The following is a 27360-nucleotide window of genomic DNA, read 5'->3' as shown; positions in this document are numbered from 1 at the left end:
AAACCCGGAAAAAACCGTCACACCCCTGAATATATATATATATATATATATATATATATATATATATATATATATATATATATATATATATATATATATATATATATATATATATATATATATATATATATATATATATATGAAATTAGAAGATAAAAGCATCAAACATGTATTAGTTTTATAGGTATTGCACTCTCCTCTTGATGATCTCGAGTTTCTCCTAGAACATTTTCTTACTTGCACGCCTTTATTTTTCTGATGAATATGACAAACTAAACGTTAACTCCATGTCCCAATTAATGAAATGGAAAAAAACATAAAATGTCATAGGACACGTGACGAAATCAATAAAATGATGACATATGATAAAATAATTTTTTTTTAGTATAGATTAGAAAATATAGATTTTCATAAATGTATATAAAGCTGGTTTATAAAAGTAATTAAAGATAATTTTGTAACTTTTTTTTAGACCCGTTAGACTTGCAATTCATAGTCGGTCGCCTTAAATATTATAAAGAATTTCTAAAATCCTCAAAACCCCAATGAACGGGTTTGCTGTAGAGACTATAGTTGTGTAATATTATATTGGTAGAAGAAAGACAAACTAGTTTTTTATTAAATAGTTGGGTTTAGTTTGGTTGTAAAATATTTTTAGTAACATTTTAAAATTTTTATTTTATTATTTGTCATCCAAAACTAGACACATTTGAATTCAACAAAACTTATATTCTTTCAAATTTAAATTCTGATTTTATTTTACTCCCATTTAAACCGTACCCCCAAACAAAAAATTATAATTAAAAAAAAATCCATTATCATTTCGTAGATATTGTACTTAATCTCCGATTACCAAACACAATCCATTTTAAAATGGAAAATCCGAAAAAAAAAAAATTAAGTAAAACCCCAATAGAATAAATATCGGTGCTTGGAAGCAAATGTAACTTCAACAAACCCTACTTCCATCTAGCCGCTACAACAAAACTGCAACAATGACGCTTGCTGCTACTGCGACGCCGATGAATTTGTTGCGAGGCTTTATTTCACATCTGGTAAAGTCGTTTAGATATTTCTTGTAATCTAGCGTAACAACTCAGATGAAAATTTTGTTTTCACATCTGAAATGCAAAAGACGAATATGGCCTAAGTTGAATTTAGATCGTAGTTTTAAATTGATGAAGATACTGCAATTGCTAATTGGCGGGTGGTTGGTCTACCGTGTGGGCGAGATGAATAAGTGTTAGCTTCTTGTTAACTTGTTTCAGATGTATATGAGATGTTTCTTTCTTGCTAATTAGCAGTTTATGTTAATCCTGTTATCTTTTAGGTAAAAACTCGTTAGTTTTGGAAGGAAATTACTATGATTTATTTTCATAAACATGAAAACTCAGTTCATCTTTTGGGGTTTTGTTATGGGAGTGATGGGGAAGATTCTTGTGTATGAGTATATGCATAAGAGAAGTCTAGACTTACATCTCAAAAGCAATGATCTAACTTGCGCAAGATGTAGAAGATCTGCATTGGGATGACCTGTGGGTTAGACCACCTTCATAATTTAGTGGAGATTGATTTTAATAGTAGTGCACCGTGATATCAAGAGCTCCAACATCCTATTAGAGAAAAATTGGAATCCAAGATCTCAGATTTTGGAAATACATTCAAATTTGATGTATATTTCTGATAACGATAATTGAGGTTGATGATAGTATCGTTGTGTATAAGTATACATCTAAAAAAATTTTAGACTTACTTCTACGATATAATTTGGATGACTCATGGATTAGTGTACCTTCATATTTCTATCGAGATCCAATTTAAAGTATTGCATCGTGATATTAAAAGCTCCAACATCCTATTAGAGGAAAATTGGCATGCAAAGATCCATGTTTTTGGTCGGTTCAAATTTGCTAAGGCCAACAAATTCATATTTTTTAGATATAGTCGGTTATTGTAATTCAATGGTTACACTTTTAGTGTCCATCGGGCTTCTCTTGGTTATAGTTGGTTATTGTGATACTGAAGCATGTGGAGACCATGTTTTTTGTCAGATGTTTACTCTTTTGGTATGATGTTGTTGAAGTATTACGTGAAAGATTGTGTACTAGCAAGAACAATGATGAGCGAGAGGTTGTGTATTGGCAAGAACGACGATCGTCATTGAACAAGATTGGTGTGATAATGATACAAATTCAACAAAGTAAAAAAAATATTTTTGGTAATACAAGGGATGAAATAACCATAATTCTTTGATGGTTTTCATAACTGTATTATTGATGCTTGAAGAGATCCTGAAAAACATCCGTGAATGTTACCATCGTAGAAATGCTTGAAACTTGAACTTAAATATCAAGTAAGTTAAATATATTTTCAGCATGATGTATTTCTATGTATTCCAACATTCCAACATGATATATGTTTCTAATTAAAATGGTTGTATTTATTTTTAGTTCATTGAGGATGATTTTGTTTATATATTTCCAACATGATATATTGTTCATTGTGTATATTTTTTATCTAACATCATATATTCCTTGTCTATAGGTCAAGAATGTATATTTACTTATCTTCTCAAAAAAACAATGCTCTTTTTACTCAAATTTTCATATGGTATCAACTTAATTTATTACCAATAACATTTGTTCAAGGAACTTAATGAACATCCCTACAAGAAACTCGAATTGGAAAAGGGTCAAATAACATCTTTGGATTCAACATGGTGTCAACATCTTGACCATTTTAATCCAATTATCTATGTTTAGTGAAATGTAATTTTGAGAAATGTTATGTATTCTATGAAGTTCGGTTCTTAAAGTACAATTTGGAAAGGTAAAAGGTATATTCTACGATACATAAAAGTAACTGCCCATGTATATAATGGTATGATTTGGAGAGTGAGGATTTACTTGCAATTATGTAATAATTAAGGGTGTAACTTTGGAAGTATAAGCAAAAAGAAGGACATAGTTCTGAAAATTCGGCTAGTCCCTCATTTTAATGCAAGCAACATTCACCAATATTAAGATGTTGTTTGTTTTTCTATAAAAACATCTTCAAACCACTTATTGCTGTACAGCGCAGCACACGTGCAACATTTATCCTCTTGCAACAGTTTGTTTTTCGGAAGACTTCAGACTACAAAACCTCTGCGCGTGTGCTGCGTGGCGCAGCACTTGACTTGCCTCTTCTAACCTCTTCAGCTTTCATTTGTTCTAAGTGTTTTTTTAAGAATTTTTGTATAACTTTTTAATTTTTTTTTTTTAAACTTTGATTTTCTTAAATTTTTATTTACGGATGTGATGCAATTTATTTTTATAATTTCCAAGATTTTTTTAACTTGATTTTTTTAATTTTTTTTACCGTTTTATTAATAATATTTTCAATTTCAGTTACATCTTTTTTAACGCGTGTAATTTTTTACGAACTTTGTAGACAACGTTTGCAATACTTTCTTAATTTTTTTTATTATTTTCTTTTTTAATGTTTTTTAAAATTAGTTTTTTTTCTAGAATAAAACTATTAGCTTCTTTTACACTTTTTTAAGGTTTTTTTTTTTTTTTTTTTTTTTTTTTTTTTTAAAGTTTTATATTTTTGTTTTTTATACATGTTCTTGTTATTATTATTTCAATGTTTTAAGGCTGGAATTATTAAATTTCAGTGTTGAGAACTATTTTCAGTTTATAAAATTAGTTTATTTAAATTTTAGTTTACTGCAGCAGTATGCAGATGTTAAAAAACAAACATGCTTCTTATTATAGGCTGCAACCGTTTGTTCCACCTCTTCTGCTATAGAGGATTGCAGAGGTGGTCTGCAAACTTCATGAATTTTCGCTTCGAAAAAACAAACAGCACCTAAAAGATCTTTAGGCTTTCCCTTATGTACTTATTTGTAAATAACTGAAATCCATTAAATGTTTCACATATGTGAGAACTATATTCTGTTTCTATTTTGTTTGATGGGAAACTAGGTGTGAGATACATGTATTATATGAGTTTAATTAAAAAAAACAAATATAAAATTTTAACAATTTGAAAAGTTTGAATTTATAAGAAAAAATGAGAAAAATTTGAATTATTAAAATTAATGAGACTTTAATGTATTGAATACATTACATATATAAATTTTTTATAATAAATAATTTACATATATATTACCTTACGCATTAAATGTGGAATTTTAATTTAATAAAATGACAAGTGGAAAATAGAAAATTTAAAAAATCTAAAAAATATCATGTGTCCAAATGAATAAGAAGAGGACAAGTGGTAAAAAAACATTCATTTATTAAGAAGGATGTAGTGAAACGCTAAAATTCGTGAGCATTGTTTCGCGAGGGGAGGGTAAGTAGAATAATTGGTGTTTGACATTATTTTTAAAATAATTTTTAACTTTTAATTTTTATAAAAAATCAAAAAAATCCAAAAGTTATTTGGAAAGCATAAAAGATTTTTTTTTAAAACAATAGACAAAATCCTATTATATTAATACCTTTAAACTTACCAAGCATTAAACACTTATCCACTCAACAACATTAAATATCATTTTTGCCCCTCAAAAACTAATCTAAACGCAATTTAAAAAACTCATTTTACCAAAAATCCTTTTACAAAAAAGAACGTTTGAAGCTAAGCAATCCAAACAACCTCTAAGAGGTCAAAGGTGTTTGCTTATGAAATTCTAGGGTTAAAATTATATTTGGGCATCTTTAATATGGATAAAAATGTTTGAAGTTGAATTCCTCAACTAATTAACTGCTTTTGTAAATTTCAACTGAATTCCGTTATATGGTTATTTTCAACCTAAGGTTGGTGAGTATGTGTATGGCACAAAAAGGGTGTTGTTAGTGCCGTTTGGCACCACACACATACGGTAACACCACACCATCATGCACAAAGTGTACAGTGAGGCTTGTTGAGGGACATGAATTCAAGATCGTTCCGTTTTTTTAATTTTTTTTTTCAAAATCTACAAATACTAATTGCAATTTTCTTTTTCACAACACAACTACTTACCACTTTATATTAATTTTAACAATTTACAATGTCATAATCATCTTCTACTTCGTTCGATACTGGAGTCGGTGTTTATTGGAAAAGTTATGAAAACAACAATTACGTATTATCAAGAACAAGAAATTCAAAGTTATCGTTTTAGAACGAGAAAAATGTCCTTTAAAAAGAAATCATGAAGTTGTGCACGATTGTTTCAGATAATATGTAGATAATATGCCGGTGATGTCGTGTACTTTGGAAAGTTTAGACAATAGCTCCGGACGAGGAAATAATTATTCTTATGTATTGTTGATGCCTAGAATTGTTGGTTTCCAAATTTTCAATTCCTACTAACTTTTTTTAGTTACATTTATTTCCCAAATAGAGAAATTTATTCTAGTTATTTTTTATGTAATGCTAGAATTATTATTCGAAGGCTGGGATGAAGCTTTTCCACCGTAATCGAAATTCAATTCCATTTTGTTCTGGTGTTTAGTTGCAAATGGGTATGGAACAAAATTTAGTTGGAATACAAAAAATTAATTTTTCTTGAAAACATGGAATTCAATTCCAAAATTCACTCATTTATATTATGTAAATGACTAAAATACATTTCTTTTATAATTGTCTTCTTTTTAAAAACACTTCCATGTAAAACAAACAATAGTTTATGAAAAAGTAAATAACTTACAATTTCGTATGTCATTTTTTCCATTCTAAAAACACATAGGAGTATGTAAAACAAACAATAGTTTATGAAAAAAAGTAACTTATAATTTTGTCATTTGTCATTTTTTACATTCTAAATCTTTTGTGAGAATTATATACCGAAGAAAAATACACAAAAAAATGGAATTAAGATTTCTATACCATTTCTTAGTCAACAAAATATGAAGAAATTAAGTTTGGTTAGCTCGTGTAGGCAACCAAAGGAGTCTTAAGTTCAAGTTGTTTATTTAATCTATTTCCAATTGTGCAAGAGGAAGTTAAGGGGAATAAAATTCAAAACAAACACCATGAAATCCAACAAGTATCATATAGATCGAAAACCAAAAAGTTCCATGATTATTATTTGTTGTTATGCCATACGGATACCTGAAGTAAAATCCGAAAGATTTACCCGAAAGATTGAGGTTTTGTTACCTGAGCACATTTCAAGAATTCTACCCAACTTTAGATTTTCCAAAATCATAAATGAAAAAAAATCCAATTATAAATAAAATATCTCCATAATAAAATGTACTTGTAATATTATATTAAATATCACATGATTACTTCAATAAAATTTCCATATTGTCTTTTTTAATAAAATGACAATCTGAACAAAATTTATGAACGTCCACAAGGGATCATTCCGTGTATATCATGTTTACTCTAAGCCATATTCTACAACTACCAATTTAATTTCTAGGTAACTATATCACAAACCTAACTCAATTTTCACAATTTAATTGAAAAAAAAAATGTTATTTTAGTAACAATTGTACGACCAACAGACCCATTGTGAACATGTTACCTAGACCAACATGATTGACCCATTGTGAAAATGTTACCTAAATCAACTGATTGCTTCATGCAAGCATTTAGGCGAACACTTGTAGTATATTACTAAATGGCCTAAAAGAAAGTAAACATGAGGGTTGTGAGATAACACCATTTGCAAACGTCAATAGGAACAAAAGAACCAAAAAGGGAGTTCCACAAACATGATAAGATTCCAGGCTAAACAATATTCTATCATACATACTTATAAAGCTAGTATTTTTTCTTGAATCTCATGCATTTGAAACCCCTATAAAAATTTACAAACACCTCATGCATTTGAAACCTCACACTCTTCCACCTTCAAAGTAATTAATCACACATAATCTCATTCCAAGAAAATCACACACTGTATAAGTTCAACACCTCATGCATTTGAAACCCCCACACCCTTTCTCCTTCATTATATATGTAGTTATATTAGTACATTTTTCTTACAAAAAGTCATCATTTGGTTGAAGATATTATGATTCAAAAGTTTTCATATAGTTGAAGCATTCACGATCAAAATATGACGATTTGAAGAAATGAGTTATGTCGCATCGATGATAATTGTAATATGATTTTTTTTTCAACCAAAACAAATGAAGCTTTTCTATTCTTTCTTTATATTCAATTTCTCATTTGATCTTTATATGTGATTTGTATGTATTACTCAATCTTGAATTTGACTCTCCAAACATCAATGTTTTGCTTGAAATATCTTTCTCATTCTTCTTTTCAAGAAAAACATTTTGATTGCAGGTTAGTGAAGAATTATCATCAAGTTTCTATGGTTGAATGGTGTTAATAAAGAAAGAAGATTCAGAAAATGGATATAGTTTTTTTTAGCAAAGTAGACGAATGTTTGTTTTTTCTTTTGATTTAAACGTATATTTGTGTAACATTTTTATTTATATATTCAACCACCCAATGCTCTTATTTATTTTAATGTGGTTTTTCTATTTTGATTATTAGGTTTATTTTCTATTATTTTTTTGTTGGGTTATTCTACACAACATAGTTACAATACATTATTTAAAAGATAATATAATTTTTAACATTTGATATGTAATTATGATGACTTATCATGATATGTTCTTCATATGAAAATAATTTATCCATATTAATACGACAAGAATTACCATGACATTTATGAAAATATATATTATATGTGATTTGGTTAACATATATATGCACCTATGTATGTTATAAATTTATAATTAAATATCTTTATGTTTAATAATTGAATTTAGACGAATATAATAATAATAATAATAATAATAATAATAATAATAATAGTAATAATAATAATAATAATAATAATAATAATAATAATAATAATACATTAATTTCCAATTACTGTATTCATTTGAAACTACACTACAACTCAAGAGTTTTCTAATTTATGTATATTTATTAGTTACAACTCAAGAGTTTTTAACTTATGATTATTAATTAGTAATCACTAATAACTTTTTATTTTCCTTTCTTTTATAAGGTTGTAAAGTTTTTCTCATTAAAAACATTAATGTATTTGAAGAGATTTGTGATCTAAATATGAAGAATTAATATAAATGTAATAATAAATGTTTTAGTGTTTTTATGTTATTAAAAGATGTAGTGTTTATTTTTTATTATTTTTATTATTCGTTGTATATATATCTTTTTTAATACAAATGTTATAATAGATGTTTTTGTATTTTTATGTTACTAAAAGTTGTAGTTCATATTTTTGTTCATATATTTTGTTACCCGTTATATATAGATTATCATATGTTTTATATATAATTTATACAATTTTAAGCGGTTTATAACATTATCAAATAATTGAATATATCACAATGACTTAGAAATCAAAACTATAATCATCATTATATACTTATAAAGGAAGTATTTTTCTAAACACCACATTCATTTGAAACTCCTATTCATTTTCCTTTCATCACATTCATTTGAAACTCCCGTGACTTTTTAATTTTTTTCTAATAATGATTATAAACTAAAGTGTAATTATATATAAACTAAACTTTAATATTAAATAATATATTTTCTGAAGAGATAAAAACTCTTAGATCGATTAGATATTTCACAAGCACGATAAAAGTAATCAAATAGTTTAAGATTAATATGAGTAAGAACACAAAATAGAATTAAACTTATGCTTATGATTCAAACAAAGTCATGCCTCAGCAGAGCTCGATAAAGAACTTCCGTTGTAGAGGCGAGCTAGGGTTTACAGTAAATCTGAAACAAAAACAATCAAAGCGCTAACTTCTAAGTCTGCATGCATGCAACTTATATACTAATCCCTAATACAAAATTATGCACGGCTGGACAGGCCCAATACCGGCATTCAAACTGGGCTATGGATCGAGCCCATGACGCAACCTAATAGAGTCAACAATCTCCCCCTTTGCGTCAAATGAGGCGAGAGATTATTTCTTCTGAGCAGGCCTCACTATCTTTACAACTTTAAACAGTTTAGGAATAATGGCAAGAAGAGTCTGTCGGAATCGAATGTACCACCTTAGCATGTCAACAAAAAGCTTCTTATCAACAACACTATTCTGGTTGCACCTCTGTATGATCTCCAAGATATGCTCAAGACAAGACGTCGAGAAGAGGTGTTTATCAACAAGGGCGAACATACATTTTTGACCTTCGCCCCTGAGAAACATGACCGTGTGATACGTTGAAAATATCTTCCCCTGGATCATGGTATTGACATTGCCAGATTTGCCCATGGGTTTGATCGTTGGTCGCTTGTGTATAGCAGAGGCAATTTCCTGGTCCATCTTCGCTACCTCATGAATGTAGCAAACAAGCATACGCTTGACATGATCGGTTATTGGCTAATACTCCTGAGGATTCAGCAGAATAATGTTGTTGAGGAGTATCCAGTCATGGGGTTGAGATTTGGTAGATCAGCAAGGGAAAAATGGTAGACTGAGCCTTCGGTTCCTCGAATCACCCTGAATTTGACATTAATAAATTTCCCTGCTGAATAGGGCTTCATCACCTTGATTGTAGTTATCTTCTTTAAGCTCCAGGTCAGGTATTGGGGTTGAGTAAACTCCAAGTAAAATTCCAGAAGATCCCTATCTACCTTCGGGTCTGAGAAGGAATAGCAACAGTCGAGTTAAAGCAGTGGAAGATGAATGCCTTTCGAGTGATTGGCATGTCGAACTGTGCATCCTGGGAGTTGTCAAGACCGAAGGACATTATTGGTTCGAGCCAGAGAACAGTTGGCTCATCAACTACACATCTCTGAAACGATTCTTTTGTCCATATAGGAAACATGGACTTTTTCTTTTCAAGGAGCTCAATCTCCTTTCGCTTCATTTCCAGCTCGGCTTGCTGCTTTTTGATGTTTTCTTCCAGTTCTTTTTCTGAAGTTTTAACCTTCTGGAAGGGATTTGTGGGATTTTCAGCATAGACATCTTCTTCATTGTCTGTGTCATCATCACCGATTTTCTTCTTCTTTTTGTCTTTGTTGCTGACCGAAGCAACATTACCCTTCGGTCCAGCAGACGATCCAGCTGATGGCTTTGATCCGCAAGGAGGAGGTTGCGATGACACTTTCTCTCCCCCTTGTTTCGGTTGGACCCCGGTAACCGGAACACCTTCAATGCTTCTAAGAACATCCAACGCCGGTCTGAGCTTTTCCGCTAAATGACGTCTCACAGTGATAGTGATGTCCGAATCATGAGCCTCAACAAGATGAAGAAGGATGGAGTGAACGTCTCTAGCAGAACTCCTGATAACTTCCCTTTCTGACTTGAGGTCATTAAGTGCAGCCTCAGTAGTACGCAGCTTCTGAGTTTGTAATTTAAGCTGGGAGGTACGTCGGTCAAGCTCATCCATAATTCGATTCTCCACAGCTAACTCCGCTTCCAGTTGAGTTAAGCGATCGTGGACATTAGCATGGATTTTCTCATTGGCTTGTTGAATGGCTAGGCGTGCTGCTTCAAGGTTCGAGCGCTCAGCTTGAATGGACTTTTGAAGGTTCTCAACTGAAGCGTTGACCATTTTAGCATTTTTGGCAGCAACACCCTGCAATGAATCTAAAAATATGTGAGCTTCAGAGACTAGTTTATCGACTTTTGCGGTCGCCTCCTTGCATTCCTTGGTGGAAGCATCAACAACAATGGAGGCCTATTGGCATTGGGAAGTGGAGGCCGCAATTGCCTTGGCTGCATCGGATAGAGCAGTGCTGTGTTCGGTGACAATTGAGGAGAACAAAGCCTTTAAGGCAGCTTCAGAATAAGCACCAGATGTAGAGGAAGAGGAGGAAAGCAGCTTGTCAAGCTTTTCGTTTACGGCCTTTAAATGACGTTTGGTAACTGGCTCATCGTCATCGTCATCGATCTTCACTGTGTAAGGACTGAAGTATGTGGAATCAAACTCCAAATCCTCACCACCCAGTATAGGGGTTGTTTTAGTAAATTGCATAGGAGATAAAGGTTTGGAAGAAGGTGGAGGTTCGGTTGTAACTTGTGGTTCAGTTGTGACTGTAGGTTTGGGTGCAGGTGGATCAGGAATAGTAGAGCGAGTTTGTGTGGTAGTGGTGGTATCTGTGAATGTGGGAGTGGGAATGGGAATTGTAGTGGATGGTTGAGAGGTGAAAACTAGGATTGTTACAGGTATAAGTGAAGGGGGATTGGAGCGAACTGGAATGTCTGGGGTAGGAGAGCGAGGTGGAGAATCACATCGACCCGAAGCCTCTTCTTCTGAGCTTTCGCTCTCAGATTCTGATGGAGGAGCATTGTTGTGCCTAGGAGGGACATATTCTGAATCGCTTGAAGATTGCAGAATAAGTCTCCGAGCTGGCTTCTTTTGCTTTTTCGGTTGAGCCTGAGAAGGGGCAACTTTATCAGTCTTTCGCTTCTTGGGGGTTTGCCCCTTGGTTTGCTTGGTGACTTGTTCTCCCTTCTGTGTTTCAGGCTTTTTGACCCTCTTAGTTGGCTTGTCAGCCTCCTCAATGGACCGAACCATTGCCTGTGTAATCTCTCTCGGTCTAGCCGATAGACGCTTCCTGTATTCTTTTCGAACATTACTCGACTCAGAAATGCGACTGAGAATCGGTTCAGGAATGGAGCTAATAAACGAAAACTTCGATGGATCAGTAACAATGATCTTCATCGTATGAAAGGTAGAAATGGATGAGAGTAAGGAATCCGCCATTGTTGGAACACGAAGGCGGTCCATTGCCCATTGGGTGATGATAGACCAAAAACGCCCACATGATATCTCAAAATTCCTGGATGAAGAAACCAGGATTTGAACCAATGGCTGCCATATGATGGTCCCATAATCTAGGTTAATGCCATGGTCCAACCCGTATAGTACCGTCATGAAGGATTTGCTTGCACAATCGGAGCCGGCGCTTTGCTCAGACAGTCCTTTGAATAATAACGTAAAAAGGCCATTCCATTGGGGAGGAAGGCAGGACTTCTTGAACTTTGTAATGGCTTTTAGGGTTTCAGTATACCCCATCTGATAGAACATTGAAAATAATTAACCAGTAGTAATGGAGTCGGGATTTACCAGAGAGGAATCTTGAGCAAGACCGATTAGGGCACAAAATCAATTCTTGGAGATGGAGGTCTTTTCATTGTGAAGTTCAAAGTGAATGTGTTCACTTATCCTATCATAGAAAGCAAAAGAGTAGACAAGAGACAAGCACGGCATGGGAACCACTTCAACTTTAGTCAGTGCGTCGACGAGTGGTGAGTATTTGAGACACTCAACCACATACAACATATATGGCTCATAGATGAACGGTGTAAGATCGATGATCATATTCTGTTGAGGTTTAATGGTGAGAAGGGGTTGACGAACTGAGGTATCGTGAACTGAGGATGAGTCCGCCATGGATGTAGCTTGAAGAAGATAATGAACAGTTGTAGAGAATCACCGCGTTTCTTTGAGAGGATTTTGGAAGTGATAAAGAATGAGAATGTCCCTTTCCAATTCCTTTTATAGGTACACTGAGGAGAGAGAAAAATTCAGCTGAAATCTTGGAAAATCTCAGAAATAGCGCCTGAGTTGATGGGTCTACAATTGGCGTGCCGATGATGACACAAGAGAGAGAAAGAAACGTTCCCTTTTTCACACCGTTTAATAAAATGCACTTTTTCAAATCTCCAAGTTGTTTGGATAGCTGCTGAGTCAGCGTCCACTTTAACCCAATCGTTTCATATGACACTTGAGTCTATGTACCTATAGCACTTTAATGATCAAACAAAATCAGAACTAGAATTTGGAAAATTAAAATTTTCGTGCATAGGGTGTAAAAGATAAGGAAATAAAACGAGATTTTAGTGATCATATGTGATGTCAAAATCTGACATAAAACAAATGATTCTGGGCAGAAATCACTTCCTTCTATGTCAAGAGAGACATTAAAGTGCTTGCTTGGTTTCCCATGGAATAACGATCAATAACTTTTTGATAAGTTTTGAAAGGCCTCTTTTAAAGGTTAAAGGGGTCGGCTTTTGCTTCAATTCAAAATTTCGATACTTAACATAAGACCGAATTTGAATGAAGTACTTGTGAGATCATTGTGATCTGTTGAACAAGTAGGTAGGATAAATTGTTATAGTGACAAGGTAAAGAGGAAATCTAAAAAAAAAGATCTTTTAGGGTTAGAGAAGCGTTGGTGAAAGGCAAACTCATAAAGATCACTCAAAAGAAAAAGGAGATTTCATAGGGTAACAAGTAAGATCTTGAATCGTTAGATTCACCGTTAATTCATTAGTGGTGTTGAACTTTGGGTTTGACTTAGTACATAGTAGCATGAGACTAAGATCATGAACACAAATGTTGTATAACCATAAACTTTAGTGGTTAAGACTGAGAGTCTCAAGGGTTATATTGATGAAATGAATTATAATGGAGAAAGATGATAGAGATGGTATAAGAAGCGAAAGTACCTCTGCATTAAAGAGCAGAAGGACCAAGCAGAAAACTCTAAACTCAATGTGAGTAGAGTAAGGTAGCTCATGATTAGAGTGAATCACATAGCCTGGATTGGGAAAACATGATTGGTATATATCATGTTATTAAGGCTTCACTCAAAATCTGTCGAGGCTTTAGTCAACATACAACAACATGCTTCTAGGGACACCTAACTAGGAAAACTATTTACTTGCCTTAGCAATGCCATTGAGAGCCAAACATATATATATATATATATATATATATATATATATATATATATATATATATATATATAGAATTTTTATAAGGAAAACAAAATGCCTTCTAAAATAATGAACAAGTCAGAAGGACCGAACCCGAAATAGACCGAACGCTCGGTTCATGGACCAACTTCACCCAAAATAGACCGAACCTGAAATGGACCGAACCTGAAATAGACCGAACGTTCGGTTCATTTCGTTTCGCTCAATTTCGCTTGTTACCTTTATGAGAGAGAAGACAATTTCGGTACAGACTCGGCTTGCATTATTCCTAGACCTTGTAGAATCTTATTGAAGCTTGCTTCTGTTAAGGCCTTCGTGAATATGTCTGCCAATTGATCAGTCGTTCTAATGAAGTGAATTTCTACGTTACCATCTTCGACGTGATCTTTGATGAAGTGATATCTCAGAGTTATATGCTTTGTCTTGGAGTGTTGTACTGGGTTGTGACAAATCCTAATTGGGCTTTTAGAGTCACAATATAGTGGGATTTTCTTCATGTTTAACCCATAATCCCGAAGTTGACTTTGTATCCATACGACTTGAGATGTACAGGATGCTGCAGCAATGTACTCGGCTTCTGCAATGGATAACGAAACACATGTCTGTTTCTTGGATTGCCAACTGACTAATTTACCATCAAGAAATTGACATCCTCCGGTGGTGCTTTTACAATCCAATCCACAACCACCCAGATCTGCATCTGAAAATTCTTGAACGAAGAATCCTGAGTTGGTGGGATACCATAGGCTGAGAGAGGAGGTTCGCTTCAGATAATGAAAGATGTTCTTCACTGCTTGAAGATCAGGTTCTCGTCGGTTGGCTTGAAATCGTGCATAGTAACAGACAGAGAACATGATGTCAGGTCTACTGGTTGTGAGATACATCAGAGATCCAATCATCTGTCGATATATGGTTACATTAGTTGCTGGTTTCTCCAAGGATGGTGTGAGTTTAGTACCAAAAGCCATAGGCACTTTCAATTTGGAGTCTCACATCATTCCAAACTTGGTTAGAAAAGTCTTGGTATATGCTTCCTGATTGATAAAAATGCCTTCGGGTCCCTATCTAATGTTTAAACCAAGGAAAAAGTTAATTGGACCCATTGAGTGCATCTCAAATTTAGTTTCCATCAACTTTCTGAATTCCGCTGTTAAGCTAGGATTCATGGAGCCAAAGATGATGTCATCAACATAAATTTGGACTATCATAAGGTGGTTACCTTCTCGCTTACGAAAGAAGTTTGGGTCAACCGAACCTCGTTTGAATTTAGACATTTTTAAGAAACGAGTAAGAGTTTCATAGCATGCTCTGGGAGCCTATTTCAGACCATATACTGCTTTTTCAAGAATATAACAGTGATCGGGATACTTCTCGTTCACGAAGCCCGGCGGTTGCTCAACATATACGGTTTCTTCAAGTTCACCGTTGAGGAAAGCACATTTGACGTCCATTTGATAGACTTCAACTTCTTGTGAGCAGCGTACGCAAGAAAGATACGAAAAGATTCTAATCTTGCCACGAGAGCGAAGGTTTATTCATAATCAATTCCCTCTTCCTGACAATATCCTTTGACGACCATCCTCTCTTTGTTACGAATGATGTTCCCCTCTTTGTCCATCTTGTTCTTGAATACCCATTTGAGACCGACAACCGAAGCATCCTTAGGAGTTAGAATAAGACGCCACACCTTGTTTTGCTCAAACTCATTTAACGCATTTTGCATTGCTTGAACCCAGTCTGAATGATCAAGAGCTGAGTTGATAGTTTTTGGTTCAATTTTAGAGACGAATGAGTTGAACATGCATAATTCTACTTTTGAAAAAAGTGCAGCCTGTTTCGCTTTGATTTGAGAGCGAGTTAGCACTTTTTCCGATGTTTCCCCAATAATATGAGTTTGTGTATGATCTTTGGTCCATTTAACAAGTGGAGGAAACGTTGGATCATAAATAGGATTCAGTTCAGCATTAACTTCTTCCCCTAGTTCATACATGATGTCATCATCACCAACATTGGTGTTCTCCCCCTCGAAGAATAAACCCTGTTCAGGACTAGCATTTGTATCTTCTTCATTGACTGGAATTTCAGTGGAGATGGATGAATTTGGCGATGAGTTCTCCCCCTGGAATGAAGTACCGTGATCGTGAGGAGTAAAGGAACCCTCCCTCTGGACAGTAGTATGATCACCAGAAGGTTCGGTTGCGTTTGCGCCTTCGGTGTCTTTGGATTGATTTTCAGCCATCTTCTTAGTAGCATCTTCAATAAATTCTTTCAGATTATCAACTTTGTTGTCTTTTGCAGTTGATTCAGAGTCAATCGCCTTTTGATGCTCATCAAACAAGAGCATGAATTGGTCAAAAATATTCGAGATGGAGATGGTAACCCAACCATTCTTAGAAAATATATCTTGTGATGCATCTTCTGTTGATTTCAGCTTCTTAACATAACTATCGTCAAAAGTGACATAGTATGTATCTTCAATTTTCTTTGATCGTTTATTGAGAACTCTATACGCCTTGGAGTTCAGGGAATAGCCTAAGAAAATTCCTTCATCTGCCTTGACATCGAACTTGTTTCGATTCTCTTTGGAGTTGAAAATAAAACACCTTGAACCGAACAGATGAAAGAATTTCACGTTTGGTTTTCGATTGTTCAGGATCTCGTAAGGAGTAATTGAGAATCGTTTATTCAAGAATGATCGATTCTGAGTATAACATGCAGCTGCGATTGCATCAGCCTAGAAGTACAACGGTAAGGACACGAAACATAACATGGTACGAGTAGCTTCACATAGTGACCGATTTCTCCTTTCAACAATGCCATTTTGTTGCGGAGTATAGGGAGCTGAGAAATTGTGTGATGTCCCTTTTTCAGCAAGAAAACCCTCAAAGTCTTTGTTATTGAATTCCAGGCCATTGTCGCTTCTTATATTACAGACTACCTTTCTTAGTTGCGTCTTGATTTGTTTAATGAAGAGCATGAGCTTTGGAGTTGCTTTAGACTTTTGCTTGAGAAAGAAAACCCACGTAAACCTCGATAAATCGTCCACAATAACTAGAATGTGTTTGCTTCTCCCAATGCTTTCGATGGACGAGGGATCACATAGATCAATGTGCAATAATTCCAGTGGTTCTATCACCTTGGTATTGATGATAGAAGGATGACTTTTCCGACTTTTCTTTCCTATTTCACATGCAGCACAAAGATGTTCTTTATCAAATTTCAGAACTGGCAACCCTCGAACATGATCACCTAAAACTAATTTGTTGATGTCCTTGAAGTTCAGGTGAGAGAGTCTTCTGTGCCATAACCAGCTTTCATCGGAGTGAGCCTTTGTGAGTAAACAGACTGCTGGTTTACCTCTTATCGGATTGAGGTTCAGTGGATACATTTCTCCTTTTTGCTTGGATTTTAATAGAACGTTGCTTTAATTCTTCTCGACAATTTCTGATCCTTCATCGTTGAATGATACCTTTAACCCGGTACCAACCACCAGCTGTGATACACTGATGAGATTGTGTTGGAGCCCTTCAACGTATGCAACCTTCCTTATAGAGAATTCACCATTAGTGATCATTCTATAGCCTTTAATAGTTCCAAAAGAGTTGTTGCCATACTTTACAATACCGCCATCTTGGAAAGAGCGAAACTCCCTTAGTACCTCCTTCCTTCCTGTCATGTGACGCGAGCAGCCACTATCAATGTACCATTCTTCGTCAAACTGCTCGTCACGTATAACCTGCAAAAAATTAAGCAGATTGAGGAACCCAAAGTTTCTTGGGTCCTTGTGAGCCTTTTACAGGACATGGTATAGTAAGAGAAATATCAACCATATATGTGCGTTTAATTAAAGGTGTTTCATCTTTTCTTTTAATGGTGAAAACTTTAATTTTTCTTGACTTATGCGGACTAGGATTTTTGATAGAAGGACTGGAATTTAGAGATTTGGAATTAGGAGAGACATTAGGTTCTTGGTTTTTGTGATCATACTTGTAGGCTGGAGGACCGAAATTGTTATTCTGTTTGCCATTGGATGAGGAACCTAAACTCTCATTTCGGTTGTTGTAGGATGAGGGACCGAAACGGCTCTTTCGATTGTTGATGGAAGATGGTGATGGGTTTTGTACATAAGAACATTCCTAAGTGCACATACAAACCCTAATGCTTGGATCTAGGTTTCTCTATTAAACATGCTTTGAATCCAAGGCTTCTAATGACTTATTAGGTGTAAGAACAACACAAAATCAGATCTAGAAACATACCTTTGATTCTCTTGTTTGATCTTGTTGTCTTGGAGCTCTAGAGTCACAATTGTCACTCCTCTAATGGCTTACAAACACCAACTAGCAAAGAGGATGATTTGAGAGAGAGGAGAGGGAAGGAATTCGACCAGAGTATCCTTACTTTTTATGATGTGTCGAATTCCCTCACCCATAGGGTCTATTTATACTTGTAGACTCCTTAAGGGTTACAACTTAAACCCTAGTTGGATAACTATTACTCAAAGCAATCCAAATCCTTCCAAGATAATGCCTTGGATGAATTTAGGACTTATCCTAGCCTAGAATTCATCCAACCCTTTATCCAATAAGGATTTACAGTCTAAAGTTTAACTATCAAGCATTGACAGTTTATACCCTCTTATTTAATTAATCTCCTTAAGTCACCAAATTAATACTAATTAATCTATGACTTATATTAATCAAATAACTATATTATTATTCCTTATATTATTCTCATAATATATTAATAATATCTATTCTCTCATAATAAATCATCCTACCAAGTTGCTATGGTGAAGGCAACCCAAAAGGACCATGCACAATCGGGTCAAATACTTGCCTAACATAGTTACAGCCTTAGACACTATTCCAACAGTCTCCCACTTGGATAAGTCTAGTAACTATATGCGCAGGTACATTCCGATTTGCAATCGTAGCTCTCAAAGACGCTATCAAACTCTGATCTAATCAATCTTGTCCTTCAGATAAGGGATCGTACAGTCCTCTGTTAGATATCATGCTGACAATACTATGGAATAGTTAGTCCAGCATTTGGTTTCTCAATTTCCGATTTATTTGACATACAACATAATCGAACACATCAATTCAGTTCTGACCGGGCCCGGCACATAAGTTAAATCAAATCATCGAGCGGCCGAGATATCGCTTTTTTCCTTCTTAGGATAAAAGTTACAGATAAACTTCGACTTATATGCATTTACTTATTCATTAACCAACTGCACACAATAATGCGTTTTATAACATCGAGTTACCAATGCGTTTTTGCATTATCAATGTACAATCAATTAACCAATAACAAACCATATATCTAGGTTTTAAGACTATATGATATTATCGTCTTGCGATCACCCATTTACTATCACATTCCATAAGGTGATTCCAGCAAGCGTGGGTTTGTTCCAATGCTCAAACCTAGTTCATAAGCACTTATGAACGTTGCAACAATCTTTTGCTATGTCTAACACCATTTAGACACTCTACACACCTATTCATGACAATCTTCATTCATATCTACTTCCGACATATGAACAATTGTGGACTATTTGAACAATTCGGTTATTCTTAATAAACTCAATTATTCTGGAAATCAAAACATGCAAAGTGAAACAATAGTTAAACAATTAACATAAGACAATAACATTACTTATAAATAAAACTCCTTTATTTAATAACCAAATGTTAATTACATTTATCTATTACACGTTTCTAATACTATCTAATCTATGCTAATATCATCCTTCAGCCCAATACTCCTAGCATGCTGCAAATGTTTAACCCTACTCAGTCCCTTCGTAAGCGGATCTGTTGGGTTATCTTCTGATGATATTCTCTTCACTATGAGTTGTCCTTCTTCTACACGATGTCTAATAAAGTGATATTTTCTGTCGATATGTCGTGATCTACCATGATCTCTCGGTTCCTTGGTCAAGGCAACCGCTCCCTCATTATCACAGAAAATCTCCATGGGCTCCTTTATGGCAGGTACAACTCCAAGATCACCAATGAAGTTCTTTAGCCATATTGCCTCCTTTGACACTTCGCTCGCTGCGATGTACTCTGATTCGCACATTGAATCATCTACGGTTTCCTGCTTGGAACTCTTCCAAGTTACTGCTCCTCCATTCAGGGTAAAGACCCAACCCGACTGCGAATAGTAGTTGTCCCTGTCGGTCTGAAAACCGGCGTCACTATACCCTCGCACCTTCAAGTCATCACTCCCTCCAAGGACTAAGAACCATTCCTTCGTCCTCCGAAGGTACTTAAGGATATTCTTCACCGCAACCCAATGGGCTCTGCCTGGATTCCCTTGATATCTACTAACCATGCTCAAAGCAAAGGCTACATCAGGGCGAGTACAAGTCATAGCGTACATGATTGAGCCTACTGCGGAAGCGTATGAAACTCGGCTCATTTCAGCTATCTCGGCTTCGGTACTCGGGCTTTGAGTCTTACTCAACTTGGCATTGCTTTGTATCGGTAATTCTCCCTTCTTCGAGTTTTCCATACTAAAACTTTTTAGTACCTTCTCTAAGTAAGTGTTCTGACTAAGTCCTATTAGTCTCTTACTTCTTTCTCTTACTATCCTTATACCAAAAATATAGGAAGCCTCTCCGAGGTCCTTCATAGAGAAGCACTTCCCGAGCCAGGGCTTAACTTCCTGCAGAGTCGGGACGTCGTTTCCTATGAGTAATATGTCATCGACATATAGAACGAGAAAGCTTACTACACTCCCACTGGCTTTGACATATACACACGACTCATCTTCGCTTCGTACAAATCCAAACTCTTTGACTTTCTCATTGAAGCAAAGATTCCATCTGCGAGACACTTGCTTTAGTCCATAAATGGACTTCTCAAGCTTACACACTCTATTCAGATGCTTCGGATCCACAAACCCCTCTGGCTGAGCCATGTAAACATCCTCAGCCAACTTTCCGTTAAGGAAAGCGGTCTTGACATCCATATACCAAATCTCATAATCATGAAATGCGGCAATAGCTAGCATCTCTCTAATAGACTTTATCTTCATAACTGGTGAGAATGTCTCTTCATAGTCAACTCCGGGAGTTTGTGTAAAGCCCTTCGCAACTAATCGCGCTTTATACGTGTGTACTTTTCCATCCACGTCAGTCTTCTTCTTGAAGATCCATTTGCACCCAAGGGCTTACGTCCGGGCACATTATCAACCAAATTCCAAACTTGGTTATCATACATGGATTGGATCTCGCTATCCATTGCCTCTTCCCATTTCGCAGACTCCGGGCCTGCCATGGCTTCCTTATAGCTATTAGGTTCATCAAGATTTATTAGTGTACTATCACTAATATACGTGTCCCCTTCGGTAGTAATATGAAAACCATACAACTGGGGTTGAAACCTAACTCTTTCGGAACGTCTAAGAGTGTAATGATATGTCAATCGGTTCAACCGGAGTTTCCTCCTCGGGTTGAGCGCCAACGGTTGAGGTTCCATCATCTATCGACTCTTGAATCTCTTCAAGATCGATTTGCCTCCCACTGTCTCCTTGGACTATGAGTTCTCGCTCTCGGAAAACTCCTCTCCTCGCAACAAAGACAACATTGTCCTTCGGTCTATAGAAGAGATATCCAAAGGATTTCTGTGAGTAGCCGATGAAAATACATCGCTCACTACGAGGTTCGAGCTTGTCGTAAGTATCTCATCTTACGAAAGCCTCGCAACCCCAAACCTTGATATGTGCTAACGAAGGAGCTTTCCCCGTCCACATCTCGTGAGGTGTTTTGGTAACCTTCTTAGTAGGGACTCAGTTAAGGATATGGGCAGAATTTTCTAAAGCATACCCCCAAAAAGAGATAGATAGCGAAGCACGACTCATCATAGAGCGAACCATGTCCAACAAGGTTCGATTACGCCTTTCTGCCACACTATTCAATTGTGGTGTCCTAGGTGGCGTCAATTGTTAAACTATTCCACACTCCTTGAGATAATCGTGGAATTCAAGACTTAGGTACTCTCCTCCTCGATTGGATCGAAGCATCTTGATCTTCCTGCCCAATTGATTCTCCACTTCATTCTTGAACTCTTTGAGCTTTTCAAAAGTTTCTGACTTTTGCTTGATTAAGTAGATATACCCATATCTACTATAGTCATCGGTAAAAGTCACGTAAAAGCGGTTACCATCCTTCGTGGTAGATCTAAACGGTCCACACACATCGGTATGTATGAGGTCCAATAGACCCTCACCCCTTTCGCACGTACCAGCGAAGGGTGACTTAGTCATCTTTCCAAGTAAACAAGACTCGCATGTGTCATCTTCCCTAATGTCGAATGACTCCAACACTCCATCCTTTTGGAGTTGGGCTATGCGTTTCTTGTTGACATGTCCAAGACGACAATGCCATAAGGATGCCTTATCCATACTATTGGAAGAATCCAAGTACAAAACATCATTTCCTAAGTTATCAACAATCATAACAGTTTCATAAATTCCATTACATGGTATAGCTTCAAAGTAAAAGACACCATTTAGATAAGCTAAAATAGAACCATTCTCATTATTAAACGAAAATCTAAAACCTTGTCTAAACAAACCATGAAAATAAATGATGTTTCTAGCCATTTATGGCGAATAGCAACAATTGTTCAAATCTAAAGATAAACTATTCCTAAGCACTAAAGAATACACTCCAATCTTGGTCACAGGCGACGATCTTCTATTCCCCATGATTAGATGTATTCTTCCATGCTCCACGTCTCTACTTCTTCTTAGTTCCTGCACATTAGAACAAATGTGGTAACCACAACCGGTATCAAGAATCCAAGAAGTATTGTGGGAATCATTAGATTTAATTGTATATATACCTGCGAAAGATGGCTTGATCTTTCCTTCCTTGATGGCTTGCAGGTATTCCGGGCAGCTTCTCTTCCAATATCATATCTTGTGGTAGTGGTGGCACTCTGCCTCCTTCGGGTTGGAGCAGGGCTTAGCAGGATCAACTTTGGTCCCACTAGAAGAGGCACCATATCGGGCTTTCACCTTGCGATGGTTCTTTGACGAAGCCTTCCTCTTCTTTCCCTTTCCTTGTCCAATTTCCAAGACAGGAGCAGCGGGCGGATTGGGAGTTGGTGCAACAGACTTGTCCTTGAAGTTGCTCTCAACGACCCTCAAGAGACCTTGGAGTTTGCTTAGGGTGACCTCTTCTTTGTTCATGTGATAGGTCATCCTAAATTGATTGTAGCTTGGAGGCAAAGAGTGAAGCACCATGTCGATTGCCAAGTCTTCCCCAAAGTCAATATTTAACTTGCGAAGGCGGTCGACATACCTTTGCATCTTTTGCAAGTGCACGGTAAGAGACTCTCCATGACCCATCTTAGCGGAAATCATGTTCGTGAAAATCTCATAACGCTCTTGTCTCGCGTTTTGATGGTATCTCTCCAATAAGTCTTGATGCATTTCGTACGGATACATGTCCTCGTAGGACTTTTGGAATTCGGAGTTCATAGTCGCGATCATGATGCAATGCACTTTCATTGCATCACGCTCGTGAGTTTCGAAAGCGGTGATTTCGGCGGGAGTAGCAATTTCGGGGTTGATTTTCGCGAGCTTCTCATCGAGGACATACTCCTTATCCTCATAGCGAGCAATCGTGCGAATGTATCTTATCCATTCGCTAAAGTTCGTTCCATCAAAGGTGACCTTTTGACAAAGGCTCATCAAAGTGAAAGAACTCGCAGCAGCATTGTTGGCGTTTGACATCTATAAGTAGAAAGGACAAAGATTGATTAGAATGTGAATCCCTAATTATCACCCAATAAGAAAATTAGGGCTAGGATCCAACAACAATATTTACACATTAGAAAAGGGATGCCGTAATCTAATATGCAAACAATTTGAAGGTAAGTGAATGACGATTCACTAATTCTCCACCATGAAAAACATAACTTTAAGTCCTAAATGTATTGAGAATTCCTAGGTTCGGATGAGATTCATTGAAACTTTTCAATGGCATGTTTAAATCTCGATATGCCCCTCTTGTTTGTGATTGGGACACCGAGGATCACAAAGCGGGTGTGAATTACCATGCAAATTCACATGGTGCCTTCATTGTAACGATCACCTATTCGATGTGCCGGTAAACCACACACACTCCATCGAACTATGATAAACAATGAATCACCCTTTGCCACCTTCGCTTAGAACCAATTAGTGTGCTGGTAAACCACACACGCTCCACTAACTTCTTAGCAAGGTGCAAAGTGTAATTTCATGGGATTGCATCAATTCACTTTTCCTAAAGTAACTAAGATTGGGAAATTTTGATAAACATGTAGTTACTTTGTATTTCTTATTATACTTTTAATGAGAGGATGAGGTTGCCCTATCCTACCCGTTCGGCTAATGATCCTCCACCAATCAAGCGAGCGGTGGGTGTGAGTGTACACCCATTAAGCGCCATTTTATAGGCCGCAACCTTATACACACCTTATAGACCAGCTTCGTGAATGAGGCCTACTAACGGTAAGACTAGCATTTAAGTTATACATACATACATACATATATATATATATATATATATATATATATATATATATATATATATATATATTAATCTTGTAATATTATATTAGTATAGGGTTGTATTTTAAACTTGTAAAATTCTAGGGTTTGAAATTTAAATTGTCTAAATTAAACTTTTAATCACAAAACATAAATTTCAACACTTGAGGATTAGTTTTAAACATTTAAAACTTAAAGGATCAAATAACAAATAATCTAAATCACATAATTATCCATATTTAATTAATAATTATCATATAAGGAAATCAAATATTTTATTAATTGATAATTATCTTCAATTAGATCAAAAATATAGTCATATATATCACAAAATCGGATTAGGGTTGATCGAATATGATTAAGGTAAGTTTCCATAAGATAAATATGAAAAAATCCCGTTTTCGGCTAATCCTGACGCTCGGACTCGTCGAGTACCCATACTGGACTCGCCGAGTCAGGCCAACTCGCCGAGTCCACTATGGGACTCGCTGAGTCCATGACTCAGAAACATAAAAATCGAATTTTTTTAGTTAAGATTCAAACATTCAAGCATCAATTTAATAGAAACCAATCAAGGCTTTGATACCACTGATGGGTTTTGTACATAAGAACATTCCTAAGTGCGCATACAAACCCTAATGCTTGGATCTAGGTTTCTCTATTAAACATGCTTTGAATCCAAGGCTTCTAATGACTTATTAGGTGTAAGAACAACACAAAATCAGATCTAGAAACATACCTTTGATTCTCTTGTTTGATCTTGTTGTCTTGGAGCTCTAGAGTCACAATTGTCACTCCTCTAATGGCTTACAAACACCAACTAGCAAAGAGGATGATTTGAGAGAGAGGAGAGGGAAGGAATTCGACCAGAGTATCCTTACTTTTTATGATGTGTCGATTTCCCTCACCCATAGGGTCTATTCATACTTGTAGATTCCTTAAGGGTTACAGCTTAAACCCTAGTTGGATAACTATTACTCAAAGCAATCCAAATCCTTCCAAGATAATGCCTTGGACGAATTTAGGACTTATCCTAGCCTAGAATTCGTCCAACCCTTTATCCAATAAGGATTTACAGTCTAAAGTTTAACTATCAAGCAATTGACAGTTTATACCCTCTTATTTAATTAATCTCCTTAAGTCAGCAAATTAATACTAATTAATCTATGACTTATATTAATCAAATAACTATATTATTATTCCTTATATTATTCTCATAATATATTAATAATATCTATTCTCTCATAATAAATCATCCTACCAAGTTGCTATGGTGAAGGCAACCCAAAAGGACCATGCACAATCGGGTCAAATACTTGCCTAATATAGTTGCAGCCTTAGACACTATTCCAACAAATGGACCGAAACTACCCTTTCAGTTGTAGTAGGATTTGGGACCAAAGCTACCCTTTCGGTTGTCGATCGATGATGGACCGAAACTACCCTTTCGGTTGTTTTCAGTCGAGAGACCGAAACTACCCTTTCGTTTGTTTTCAGTCATTGGACCGAAACCACCCTTTTGGTTCCTATTTGTTGAAGGACCGACCTCATCCTTTCGGTTCCAGTTGGTCGAAGGACCAAAACCTCCCTTTCGGTTCCTTGTGTCTTCTTGTGATTTTTGCTTCTTCTCAATCCTAACAAAATCAGGATTTTGAGAATTCCAAAACTGTTTTCTCTCTGAGAGATTCTTCTTGTATCTCATATTTATTTAATGCTTACGATCAGCCACCTGTTTTGGATTTCTGTGAATGTTGTCCTTTCGTTTTGAAGCATGGGCACAACATGCACTCTTTGCTGAAGAAGTATCACCAGTGGTTTGCATAGGTTCATCTAAAGGAGTTTTAGTTCTGCTTGTGCTCGACACATCATACTTTGTAGGCTCATTTAATGGTTCGGGTATGTATCTACCTTTTACCCTCCATGAGGTTTTTTGAGAAAGACCCTTTGTTTCGTCTGCGTTGTCGATTGGGGCTGACCAAAAGAATTCATCACATCCATCAACATTATCTTCTTCTACCATAGCAGTTAACTCTGCAGTTTTGTTGTGGAGTGATTCCCGGCACTGTGTATACTTGGTTTGGAGTGGTTTGAACCTTTTGGTACACAACAACTTTAGCTTTAAGAACTTTGGACTTGTTAGTAGAGGAACAAGCGAACTCAACGGAGTTTTCAGAAATTAGGTTCTTATTGGACTTGGGTTCGTTTTGGCTAATTCATAACAGTCTACCAAATCTTCTCTAGAAATTTCACTCATGTCATCATCCTCATTAAGTTCAGATGTATTTTCAGCATCAATTTTGTTTTCTGAACTTAAATTGGCATTCAAGGAGTTAAATTTTTGTATAGTTTCAGCTCTCAATTTCAATCTATCATTTTTATCTAACAGATTTTTGAGCATGTCCTTGTGGTCCTTGGACTTTATGTATGATTCAATTTTGTCCAGACCTATTTTGTATGCAGGGGACACTTCGTCCGAAGATACAACACTTTCACAAGTGTAGGCTTCAGCATCAATTTCATCCTCCTTTAATTCAAGGAAAGGAAAATTCATACGATGTAGTTTCTTCCCTATTTCACAATCAAGATGCAACTGAGTGATGTTAAAATAGAGTCTCTTAGCAATTAAACAAAAAACATTTCTCTGTTTAAGAAGTTTAAGATTATCTCTTTGCAAATAAATAGAATCATCTTTAGATCTAATTAACTCCTTTTTCTTCTGGTCGATCCACATTCTTCGTTCTTCAGTCTTTGAAGAAATCATGTTGATTTGATCAGTTAGGTTAGAATTCGTGACACGGGTTTGGGTGAGACTACTACTTATGCTAGAGAATTTTGACTTCAAATTATTTAATTCCTTATCATAATTATTAGCATGTATTTTTAGAGAACCAAGAATGTCTTCTACCTTTTTGATCAACTCATCACATTCGTTGATCTGAGCATTAACAGGCTTGGCAGTAAAACATATGTCCTCTCGCTCTCTTTCTTCGTCAACTCCCCCATCAGTTGTGTATCCTCTCATTTGGGACACACCCTCGGTCACTGCAAAGCATCTTCCCATTGACTGCTCTGCTTTTTCCAT

At 35.8% G+C, this 27360-nt stretch overlaps 1 long non-coding RNA gene across 1 annotated transcript; it reads left to right on the top strand.

Moving 5' to 3' along the window:
* The first annotated feature begins 889 nt into the window (after positions 1-889).
* LOC145045436 (uncharacterized) lies at positions 890-2454 on the top strand. Its single transcript, XR_013681828.1, has 2 exons — positions 890-1055; positions 2052-2454. It is a non-coding gene; the product is annotated as an uncharacterized LOC145045436 (long non-coding RNA).
* The last annotated feature ends 24906 nt before the right edge of the window (positions 2455-27360 follow it).

This window comes from Lactuca saligna, chromosome 1, assembly GCF_052625555.1.
Source record: "Lactuca saligna cultivar CGN05327 chromosome 1, ASM5262555v1, whole genome shotgun sequence".
Lineage (NCBI taxonomy): Eukaryota > Viridiplantae > Streptophyta > Magnoliopsida > Asterales > Asteraceae > Lactuca > Lactuca saligna.
Note: the sequence above shows the minus strand (reverse complement) of the source record. Positions and strands in the feature narration are given on the sequence as shown.